Genomic DNA, 12508 nt, shown 5'->3' with positions numbered 1-12508 from the left:
ATATTCTTCTCCTTGCTTCCTCATACCTCAACTTCCTACCATGTAGACTATCTCTAACTGGCTCAACTTTCTTCTTTTCCTCTACTTTTTCCTTTACCTCGTTCTCCCTATCTCTTTTTAAAATTTCTATCTACCTATCTCCAATTGATTCCCCGGGCGATCCTGGTTTGAGGCAGAGCTCCCGGACATCTCTGGCAACGCCCGGTTTCCCGCCTCTGGTTTAAAGACACAAAAGGACGAATCAGCTCCACACGCAAAGCATTTCATAAAGTGGAAATTCGACTTGCACTTTGCGTCTTTTGCTGCTTCTGCCGGGTTCTTCAAATAGAAATCCACCCGCATGCCATAAGCATAACACAACATAAGATGAAACGGGGAGGGACAAAACAATTGGTTTTGGACAAGACTAACATTTTGACTATGGACATTGGACGACGAACTTGCGACAGGACTGGGAAAATTGGTTGGGATGTTGGGTTTAGGATGGTTTTGTGTGACAGGGGCACGAGACATATTTTTACTAACTCCTAAATTCCTATTGTCTTTGTTGAACGCCTCTATGCTAAACTCACTCTCCTGACCTTCTGACCAATCTACGTTGTTTGTCACTAACTCGCTGACTGGCTTCGCCCTAGACCTGTTTTCATTAATTAACTTTTCCGCCCTCTTGCATTCGGCCTTCAACTCCGCCAATGTCTCTGTCTTTGTCGCGAATGTCAGGTTGGCCAGATATGACTTTAGGTTGCCCTTAATAATTTTGACCAGCTCGTTCTCCGGGATTCTTTGCCTCAGTCGGAACGTTAGGATGTAGACGTCAGCATAGTATTCGTCGAAGCTCTCTTGGGGCTGCTGCTTCCGCTCCATAATCTCGCGTGTTACCTCGTAGTCTGACTCTGCCGACTTAAATTGAGATAAAATTTCCCTCTTCAACCCAAAATAGTCAAACGACTCATCATCGGCATGGTCTTCCAGCACCTGCCAATACCACTTGAAAGCGGGCCCTGAAACTAGACAGTGGAAATCGGAAAACAACTGCTGATAGGACAACTTGTATTGTGCGCGCATTCGTTCCAACCTGAAAACAAAACTTTCCACTGTCATCCCCTTTGCTGACCCTTCGAACTTAAGGTGCCCTTTGTCTAAATTTTCTTTCTTTCGCCCAGAATAGCTGGAGTGGCCGTTGCCTGTATCTGTGTGGTTCGCGGTTCTGTTCAGGTTCGTGGTGGCATCACTATCTTGTCCTGGCGTGGACGTGTTCGGCGGAGGAGCTGATGCAGCAGGAGCGCGCATAGATGTATCCACATGACCGACACGATTGCTAAGAGTGGATATATCCTCCCTTACCTTTCGCACTTCGCCCATGTGATGATTCATCTCAGCGTTCTGCTGCATCATCACCTCCATCATACGTCCTAGCTGGTCGATGCGCTCTTCTACCGATGCCTGCATGCGCCTGTCTCCGCCAGACCCTGCTGCACCTGCCCTGGGGTCTTGTATCCCTTCACCTCCAATAGCTCCCTCCTCTGTGTCCGACATTTCCAACAATCTTTCCAATTTCTGCGAAAAATTCAGCGATCGATCCGACGTGTTTATGACAACCCTATCAGTAACCGAAACCTCTGCTTGCCCAAATAACCTAGCAGTGCAAAGATTCCAGAGGTCTATTGGGACGAAATCGGCTGGTAATTCGATGCCTGTGTCGATTTGATTGAATAAGGACCCTACCACCTCGTTCTCCGAACCCCTTGCTACGCTACGCGTAATTCGCCTGTTGCTTCCTAACAGTCCTAAAACCCTCTTTGGAATCGCCCCCTGATCCTTGGACTAGTCCATAAACTAAGGGACTGATATCAAAAGGGAGCCCGAAACCTGACTACCGAAACGTAATGAAAACAAGTAAGGAAGGCTAAGTTGGGGTGTAACCGAACATTACATACTCAGTTGAGAGCTGTGGAGACAAAGTAAGGGCAAATCACCATGCTGTATAAAGAACCTAGGGTAACCCTGGAATGTGTTTGTATGACATTTGTATCAAATGGAAGGTATTAAAGAGTATTTTAAGAGGAAGTGGGCCATAGTTCCATAGATGGACGCCATTTAGGGATATCGCCATAAAGGTGGACCAGGCCTGACTCTAGATTTTGTTTGTACGATATGGGTATCAAATGAAATGTGTTAATGATAATTTTAAAAGGGAGTGAGCCTAAGTTCTATAGGTGGACGCCTTTTCGAGATATCGCCATAAAGGTGGACCAGGGGTGACTCTAGAATTTATTTTGTACGATATGGGTATCAAATGAAAGGTATTAACGAGTATTTTAAAAGGGCGTGGGCCTAAGTTCTATAGATGGACGCCGTTTCAAGATGTCGCCATAAAGATGGACCAGGGGTGACTCTAGAATTTGTTTGTACGATATGAGTATCAAATGAAAGGTGTTAATGAGTATTTTAAGAGGGCGTGGGCCTTAGTTCTATATGTGGACGCCTTTTCGAGATATCGCCATAAAGGCAGACCAGGGGTGACTCTAGAATTTGTTTGTACTATATGGGTAGCAAATGAAAGGTGATAATGAGTATTTTGAAAGGGAGTGGCCTTAGTTCTATAGGTGGACGCCTTTTCGGAATATCGTTATAAAAGTGTACCAGGGTTGACTCTAGAATGCGTTTGTACAATATGTGTATCAAACGAAGGGTGTTAATAAGTGTTTTAAAAGGGAGTGGGCCTTAGTTCTATAGGTGGACGCCTTTTCGGAATATCGTTATAAAAGTGGACCGGGGGTGACTCTAGAATGCGTTTGTACAATATGGGTATCAAATGAAAGGTGTTAGTGAGTATTTTATAAGGGCGTGGGCCTTAGTTCTATAGGTGGACGCCTTTTCGAGACATCGCCATAAAGGTGGACCAGGGGTGACTCTATAATTTGTTTGTACGATATGGGTATCAAATGAAAGGTGTTAATGAGTATTTTAAAAGGGCGTGGACCTTACTTCTATAGGTGGACGCCTTTTCGAAATATCGCCATAAAGGTGGACAAGGGGTGACTCTAGAATTTGTTTATACGATATGGGTATCAAATGAAAGATGTTAATGAGTATTTTAAAAAGGAGTGGGCCTTAGTTCTATATGTGGACGCCTTTTCGAGATATCGCCATAAACGTGGACAGGGGTGACTCTAGAATTTGTTTGTACTATATGGGTATCAACTGAAAGGTATTTTTAAAGGGCGTGGACCAGGGGTGACTCTAGAATTTGTTTGTACGATATGGGTATCAAATGAAAGGTGTTAATGAGTATTTTAAATGAGCGTGGGCCTTAGTTCTATAGGTGGCCGCCTTTTCGAAATATCGCCATAAAGGTGGACCAGGGGCGACTCTAGAATTTGTTTGTACGATATGGGTATCAAATGAAAGGTGTTAATGAGTATTTTAAAAAGGAGTGGGCCTTAGTTCTATGTGTGGACGCCTTTTCGAGATATCGCCATAAACGTGGACCAGGGGTGACTCTAGAATTTGTTTGTACTATATGGGTATTAAATGAAAGGTGTTAATGAGTATTTTAAAAGGAAGTGTGCCTTAGTTCTATAGGTGGACGCCTTTTCGGAATATCGTTATAAAAGTGGACCAGGGATGACTCTAGAATGCGTCTGTACAATATGGGTATCAAATGAAAGGTGTTAATGAGTATTTTAAAACAAAACTGCAAAACTTTTTCATTTTCTTCTATTTAATATGGTAGGTGTCACACCCATTTTACCAAGTTTTTTCTAAAGTTATATTTTGCGTCAATAGACCAATACAATTACCATGTTTCATCCCTTTTTTCGTATTTGGTATATAATTATGGCATTTTTTCATTTTTCGTAATTTTCGATATCGAAAAAGTGGGCGTGGTCATAGTCGGATTTCGGCCATTTCTTAAACCAATACAAAGTGAGTTCAGATAAGTACGTGAACTGAGTTAAGTAAAGAGTATTTTAAAAGGGCGTGGGCCTTAGTTCTATAGGTGGACGCATTTTCGAAATATCGCCATAAAGGTGGACCAGGGGCGACTCTAGAATTTGTTTGTACGATATGGGTATCAAATGAAAGGTGTTAATGAGTATTTTAAAAAGGATTGGGCCTTAGTTCTATGTGTGGACGGCTTTTCGAGATATCGCCATAAACGTGGAGCAGGGGTGACTCTAGAATTTGTTTGTACTATATGGGTATCAAATGAAAGGTGTTAATGATTATTTTAAAAGGGCGTGGGCCTTAGTTCTATAGGTGGACGCCTTTTCGAAATATCGCCATAAAGGTGGACCAGGGGTGACTCTAGAAATTGTTTTTACGATATGGGTATCAAATGAAAGGTGTTAATGAGTATTTTAAAAGGGCGTGGGCCTTACTTCTATAGGTTGACGCCTTTTCGAAATATCGCCATAAAGGTGGGCCAGGGGTGACTAGAATTTTTTTGTACGATATGGATATAAAATAAAGGTGTTAATGAGTATTTTAAAAAGGAGTGACCCTTAGTTCTATATGTGGACGCCTTTTCGAGATATCGCCATAAACGTGGACCAGGGGTGACTCTAGAATGTGTTTGTACGATATGGGTATCAAATTAAAGGTATTAATGAGGGTTTTAAAAGGGAGTGGCCCTTAGTTGTATATGTGAAGGCATTTTCGAGATATCGACCAAAATGTGGACCAGGGTGATCCAGAACATCATCTGTCGGGTACCGCTAATTTATTTATATATGTAATACCACGAACAGTAGTCCTTCCAAGATTCCAAGGGCTTTTGGTTTCGCTCTGCAAAACTTTTTCATTTTCTTCTATTTAATATGGTAGGTGTCACACCCATTTTACCAAGTTTTTTCTAAAGTTATATTTTGCGTCAATAGACCAATACAATTACCATGTTTCATCCCTTTTTTCGTATTTGGTATATAATTATGGCATTTTTTCATTTTTCGTAATTTTCGATATCGAAAAAGTGGGCGTGGTCATAGTCGGATTCCGGCCATTTCTTAAACCAATACAAAGTGAGTTCAGATAAGTACGTGAACTGAGTTAAGTAAAGATATATCGATTTTTGCTTAAGTTATCGTGTTAACGGCAGAGCGAAAGGACAGACGGTCGACTGTGTATAAAAACTGGGCGTGGCTTCAACCGATTTCGCCCTTTTTCGCAGAAAACAGTTACTGTCCTAGAAGCTAAGCCTCTACCAAATTTCACAAGGATTGGTAAATTTTTGTTCGACTTATGGCATTAAAAGTATCCTAGGCAAATTAAATGAAAAAGGGCGGAGCCACGCCCATTTTGTAATTTTCTTTTATTTTTGTATTTTGTTGCACCATATCATTACTGGAGTTGAATGTTGACATAATTTACTTATATACTGTAAAGATATTAACTTTTCTTTTAAATATTGAATTTAAAAAAAAAATTTTTTTAAAAGTGGGCGTGGTCGTTCTCCGATTTTGCTAATTTTTATTAAGCAGACATATAGTAATAAGAGTAACGTTCCTGCCAAATTTCATCATGATATCTTCGACGACTGCCAAATTACAGCTTGCAAAACTTCTAAATTACCTTCTTTTAAAAGTGGGCGGTGCCACGCCCATTGTCCAACATTTTACTAGTTTTCTATTCTGCGTCATAAGTTCAACTCACCTACCAAGTTTCATCGCTTAATCCATATTTGGTAATGAATTATCGCACTTTTTCGATATCGAAAAAGTGGGCGTGGTTATTGTCCGATATCGTTCATTTTAAATAGCGATCTGAGATGAGTGCCCAGGAACCTACATACCAAATTTCATCAAGATACCTCAAAATTTACTCAAGTTATCGTGTTAACGGACAGACGGACGGACGCACATGGCTCAATCGATTTTTTTTCGATACTGATGATTTTGATATATGGAAGTCTATATCTATCTCGATTCCTTTATACCTGTACAACCAACCGTTATCCAATCAAAGTTAATATACTCTGTGAGCTCTGCTCAACTGAGAATAAAAAACGACAAACTCCAAAGTTGGACAAAGGACACTAAAAAAATTTAAACCGAAACGCTTTTGTACAGCAAAAAAAATTTTTAAATTCAACGGTTATTTCAACTACGGATTTATTTGTTAAATCGGAGTTAAAGAAAATTTGAAATAAACAGTCGCAATTCAAATGGTAAAAATGGTATGAAAGAAATATACGTATGTGTGTATATATATATAAAAAGTGTATTAAAAGATACTTATGTGTATAAAGGGTAAAAAAAAAATATATATATGTGCAAAATTTAAAAATGGACAATTCTTAAAGTATATGTATGTATATGTATTTAAAGGGTAAAATTCAAAGATGCCAACAAATGCACAATAAATAGCCTCAATAAAAACCTTTGACGGTGTACCGATATATATTTATAAAACGCTTGTCTGATATTAATCAAAAAACTAAAAACAGAAAAACTGTATTTCAATCATTGTTTTTGGTTTAACAAAACTGTTGCGCAGAATGACAGCAAAAATGCAAAAAAAAAGGCAAAAACGAATTCAAGAAAAATCCTTAAAAATATACATATAAAAAACAAGTAAGAAAGGCTAAGTTCGGGCGTAACCGAACATTACATACTCAGTTGAGTGTAAGGGAAAATCACCATGTTGTAAAAAGAACCTAGGGTAACCCTGGAATGTGTTTGTATGACATGTGTATCAAATGGAAAGTATTAAAGAGTATTTTAAGAGGAAGTGGGCCATAGTTCTATAGATGGAAGCCATTTAGGGATATCGCCATAAAGGTGGACCAGGCCTGACTCTAGAATTTTTTGTACGATATGGGTATCAAATGAAATGTGTTAATGATAATTTTAAAAGGGAGTCGGCCTAAGTTCTATGGGTGGACGTCTTTTCGAGATATCGCCATAAAGGTGGACCAGGGGTGACTCTAGAATTTATTTTGTACGATATGGGTATCAAATGAAAGGTATTAATGAGTATTTTAAAAGGGCGTAGGCCTAAGTTCTATAGATGGACGTCTTTTTGAGATATCGCCATAAAGATGGACCAGGGGTGACTCTAGAATTTGTTTGTACGATATGAGTATCAAATGAAAGGTGTTAATGAGTATTTTAAGAGGGCGTGGGCCTTAGTTCTATATGTGGACGCCTTTTCGAGATATCGCCATAAAGGTGGACCAGGGGTGACTCTAGAATTTGTTTATACTATATGGGTATCAAATGAAAGGTGCTAATGAGTATTTTAAAAGGGAGTGTGCCTTAGTTCTATAGGTGGACGCCTTTTCGGAATATCGTTATAAAAGTGGACCAGGGTTGACTCTAGAATGCGTTTGTACAATATGCGTATCAAACGAAAGGTGTTAATAAGTGTTTTAAAAGGGAGTGGGCCTTAGTTCTATGGGTGGACGCCTTTTCGGGATATCGTCATAAACGTGGACCAGGGGTGACTCTAGAATGCGTTTGTACAATATGGGTATCAAATGAAAGGTGTCAATGAGTATTTTAAAAGGGCGTGGGCCTTAGTTCTATAGGTGGACGCCTTTTCGAGATATCGCCATAAAGGTGGACCAGGGGTGACTCTAGAATTTGTTTGTACGATATGGCTATCAAATGAAAGGTGTTAATGAGTATTTTAAAAGGGCGTGGGCCTTAGTTCTATAGGTGGACGCCTTTTCAAGATATCGCCATAAAGGTGGACCAGGGGTGACTCTAGAGTTTGTTTGTACGATATGGGTATCAAATGAAAGGTGTTAATGAAAATTTTAAAAGGGAGTGGGCGTTAGTTCTATAGGTGAATGCCTTTTGGGGATATCGCCATAAAGGTGGCCAGGGGTGACTCTAGAATGTGTTTGTACGATATGGGTATCAAATTAAAGGTATTAATGAGGGTTTTAAAAGGGAGTGGCCCTTAGTTGTATATGTGAAGGTGTTTTCGAGATATCGACCAAAATGTAGACCAGGGTGATCCAGAACATCATCTGTCGGGTACCGCTAATTTATTTATATATGTAATACCGCGAACAGTATTCCTTCCAAGATTCCAAGGGCTTTTGATTTCGCCCTGCAAAACTTTTTAATTTTCTTCTACTTAATATGGTAGGTGCCAATTTTACCAAGTTTTTTTCTAAAGTTATATTTTGCGGCAATAGGCCAATATAAATGCCATGTTTCATCCCTTTTTTCGTATTTGGTATATAATTATGGCATTTTTTTCATTTTTCGTAATTTTCGATATCGAAAAAGTGGGCGTGGTGATAGTCGGATTTCGGCCATTTTTTACACCAATACAAAGTGAGTTCAGATAAGTACGTGAGCTGAGTTTAGTAAAGATATATCGATTTTTGCTCAAGTTATCGTGTTAACAGCCGAGCGGAAGGACAGACGGTTGACTGTGTATAAAAACTGGGCGTGGCTTCAACCGATTTCGCCCTTTTTCAAAGAAAACAGTTATAGTCCTAAAATCTAAGCCTCTACCAAATTTCACAAGTATTGGTAAATTTTTCTTCGACTTATGGCATTAAAAGTATCCTAGACAAATTAAATGAAAAAGGGCGGAGCCACGCCCATTTTGAATTTTTTTTTTATTTTTGTATTTTGTTGCAACTTATCATTACTGGAGTTGAATGTTGACATAATTTACTTATATACTGTAAAGATATTAACTTTTATTTTAAAATTTGAATTTAAATTTTTTTTTTTTAAAGTGGGCGTGGTCGTTCTCCGATTTTGCTAATTTTTATTAAGCAGACATATAGTAATAAGAGTAACGTTCCTGCCAAATTTCATCATGATATCTTCAACGACTGCCAAATTACAGCTTGCAAAACTTCTAAATTACCTTCTTTTAAAAGTGGGCGGTGCCACGCCCATTGTCCAAAATTTTACTAGTTTTCTATTCTGCGTCATAAGTTCAACTCACCTACCAAGTTTCATCGCTAATCCGTATTTGGTAATGAATTATCGCACTTTTTCGGTTTTTCGAAATTTTCGATATCGAAAAAGTGGGCTTGGCTATTGTCCGATATCGTTCATTTTAAATAGCGATCTGAGATGAGTGTCCAGGAACCTACATATCAAATTTCATCAAGATACCTCAAAATTTACTCAAGTTATCGTGTTAACGGACAGACGGACGGACGGACATGGCTCAATCGAATTTTTTTTCGATACTGATGATTTTGATATATGGAAGTATATATCTATCTCGATTCCTTTATGCCTGTACAACCAACCGTTATCCAATCAAAATTAATATACTCAGTGAGCTCTGCTCAACTGAGTATAAAAATTGCCAACATAAAAATATTAAATTTTTCAGCGACTTCTTCAAAACGCTAGAGAAACTATAAAAGACAATTGTTGTAGACCAAACCTCAAAGAGTAGCAATAAAACCAGGGAAATATATAAAAATTTAGAAAACTTTTTCCTGGAATACGTTTGTGTTTCAAAATAACTTAAAAAGCAATAATGTTAAATTAGAAAAAAAAAAAAATTATATAAAAAGTAATAAAACTTCAAACAAGTGTTAAGAAAAATAATAATAAACCTGTCTGTTTACAAAAAAAAATTCCAAAGTATAAATGATAAAAAAAACTATAAGAAAAATGTAAAAATCTCTGTATGATTAAGTATTTTAAATTAAGTTTCCAAATGAAATTTTAAACTTTCTGAAATATATTGTGGTACTGTTGGTGCATTTGGTGTTATCCTCGCCTGATGGGCTCTGTGGGTAGTTGAGTGAAGTAATGAAGTATTCTGTCCAAAGTCAAAGTCAGATAATCCCCCCTTAATTGTGAAATGTGGCACTACAGCGTCTTAAGAACTAGCACAAGACGAGGTTGCCACAATTCCCCCTTTACCCTGTCAAAATATCTACCCCTGCAAACGTACAAAACCTCACATGCGTCCGGTGCTGGACCATACGCATGGCAGCTGATGTAGCTTGCAACAAAACAAAAACAAAAAAAAAATTATCGTCTTAAAGTACTGCCGATGACATCTGATACCACTTTTCAAAAACGTTTGAGTTCTTAAAAGGAACCCAGAAATCACCGCCAACACTCCCCCCACTGGTTTGTCACTTGGGCACATATCTCTTGTTGCTGACAACACGCGATGTTGCCCTCGTGACCCTAAATCTGTCCGCGAGAAGGAAAATTAAGAGAATAGATAAGGTAGTGAAAAGCTGAAACTAGTATACTGAAAACCAACTTGAGGTGAACGAAAAGGAAAATTGGAAAGTAAAAGAAACGAAATATGGGAAAAATTGGAAATTTCTAGTGGGCTATAGCGTTGGGCGCCATTGTTACGTAACTGCCTGGTACGGGAGAGGAGGAGTGGCGGAGTGGCATGGTAGTAGCCCGGCTGAGGCTCTTCGGCCTAGAGGCGCGGTTCTTGCCACTTCCCCTACCCCAACAGTTACATAGCAAAATTGAGTTCATGCCTGAGGGAAAGTATATAAACAAACTAAAGGAAAATAAATATAGGAAAGCGAGAGAAAACATGTCCGAGTCAGGTGGAGCCTTCCCACCCCTCCTGTTAACGAGATGTGAACAGCCTTTGGACTCTACTATGGCTCCGCTTCCCGAGTAGAGTCCCCTTGCACCTGACTAATGTTCGTCTTTCGGTACCTACGTATCTTCCATCTTTCCTCTCAACTACCACAACTTACCATCAGTTGCCGCAAGGGCAACACCTACACCAACAAAGAAACCGCCTTTAGCCAGACATGTTGTAGCTGAAATTACATATGTATGAACAATAATACTCCTCAGCCCATATACCACAATATAAAGACGCTGATTCCAAGGAATTCCAACTTCAAATTAATAAAAAATATTTATTAAAATAATTTATAAATGAATCCTTACAGCTAATCAAAAATTATAACTCCCGTTCCATTACTTCTTTCTTAATCCAAATCTCAAACTTTTAATATTTATTTGAAAGGAAAATTTACAAAGAAACATTTATAATTATTATTACAAAGAAATATTAAAAATTCAACAACGGCCTAATGTCTATCTAATCATTTATGCACTTTCACTCTCAAAAAATGTTAAAATTCACTATAGGTGTGGGTGGGTGATATTTTACTCTGAGATGGTAATTTTATAAATGTACGTGGGTTAAGATGTGTGTGCATACAATTTTTTTTCTTTATGATAAACTCACCTCGCTCAGAACCCCGAGTTGGTACCAAATCGTTGTGCGGAGCTAAAAGTAGAAAAAGAAAAAAAAAAAAAACAATATATGCAGAACAATGGAATTTTTTGTTCTGTTACAGGTCTTTGGCCGAATGACCGTGGCCACGGCTAATCCGATGCACAAATGTCTTTTGTTTTTAGTTTCACATATCTGTTCAAAGCATGTGCGCACCTTTATGCACCTGCTAAAAAAACTCGAAATAATAAAAATCGCGTAAAACAAAATTAAGTCAAATTGGGATTACTCTTTGAATAGTAAAAATGACAAAAATATTAATAAAAAAATTGTTTTTCCTTTTTTTTTCTTTTTACCGCGAAAATACGATAGTGAAAGTGCCGAGTGGATATTGTCTAAAAACTACAAATTCAAAGAAAAAGATTTCGACAAAAAAATTGTTAACCGAAAATTTAGTATTACCTTAAAAAAATATTGTTTGAGAATAAATTTTCGTGAGTGGCTCATGCATATACAAATAGGTATGCTTGTGTAGGACTGGGTGTGAATACCAAAAAATTTGTGTGCGTGTCGATAAAAATGGTAATATGCTAAATGTGGAATTAAGGTAAGAAAAATCAAGAATAAAAGAAAATCGTTTATGCCTTAAGTTATAGAACTAATAAGGAAAAAAATTAATTAAATTAAAAAGTAATTAAATTCATATAAATTCAAAATTCAAATATCCTTTTTTTTTCTAAAAAAAGGTAATAGTTGTACGGCCTAATATAATACATATAAATTGAAACTTTGGTGAGTAAATAAAGATATTCAAGTTGACGAGCGCGCTCTGGGTGAGTCGCGCTTAACTTCTCTCGTTCTCCGATTTGATTAGTCGTGTGTTGGGTTTCAGTGTAGTGAATAAAGGTGGATGAATGTGGCCGATGATGCCGTGTACTATGTTGTTAACTACGTGGGTGGTTGGGCCACTAAGTGTTTAGCAACAAGTTAGCTACGATGGATGTTGCGTGGCCAAAAAAATGTAAATGTGTTGCTATTGAGCTGATGCGACCCGTTGCCAGAATTTGTTGTGTTGTGGATATACAAGTGTGTTATGTTACCTCTTGTTGGATTTGTGAAAAATGTATGGAGTTGCGTGTTTGATTATATGTTTGAGCTCGAATGTAGCTATGCTGGGAGTCTGCCGACTGTGTTATGTGCATGTGTTTGTGTGTGTTGGTGTTCGTCGATTCTGGCGCTAATACGTTTGGACGCTTTTGGCCAATATAGCCTCGTTGGCTGCCCATTTGGCCAGAAACCAATCCCTTGATTGGACTATTGCCCGGTTTTGTATGTGTGGTTGGTG

At 38.2% G+C, this 12508-nt stretch overlaps 1 protein-coding gene across 1 annotated transcript in view; it reads left to right on the top strand.

The window, feature by feature from the left end:
- Positions 1-12508, top strand: part of Gat (GABA transporter) — a 1840468-nt gene that overhangs the window by 494676 nt on the left and 1333284 nt on the right. The gene's annotated exons all lie outside the window — the stretch shown is intronic.

This window comes from Eurosta solidaginis, chromosome X (genome assembly GCF_040869045.1).
Source record: "Eurosta solidaginis isolate ZX-2024a chromosome X, ASM4086904v1, whole genome shotgun sequence".
NCBI lineage: Eukaryota > Metazoa > Arthropoda > Insecta > Diptera > Tephritidae > Eurosta > Eurosta solidaginis.
Note: the sequence above shows the minus strand (reverse complement) of the source record. Positions and strands in the feature narration are given on the sequence as shown.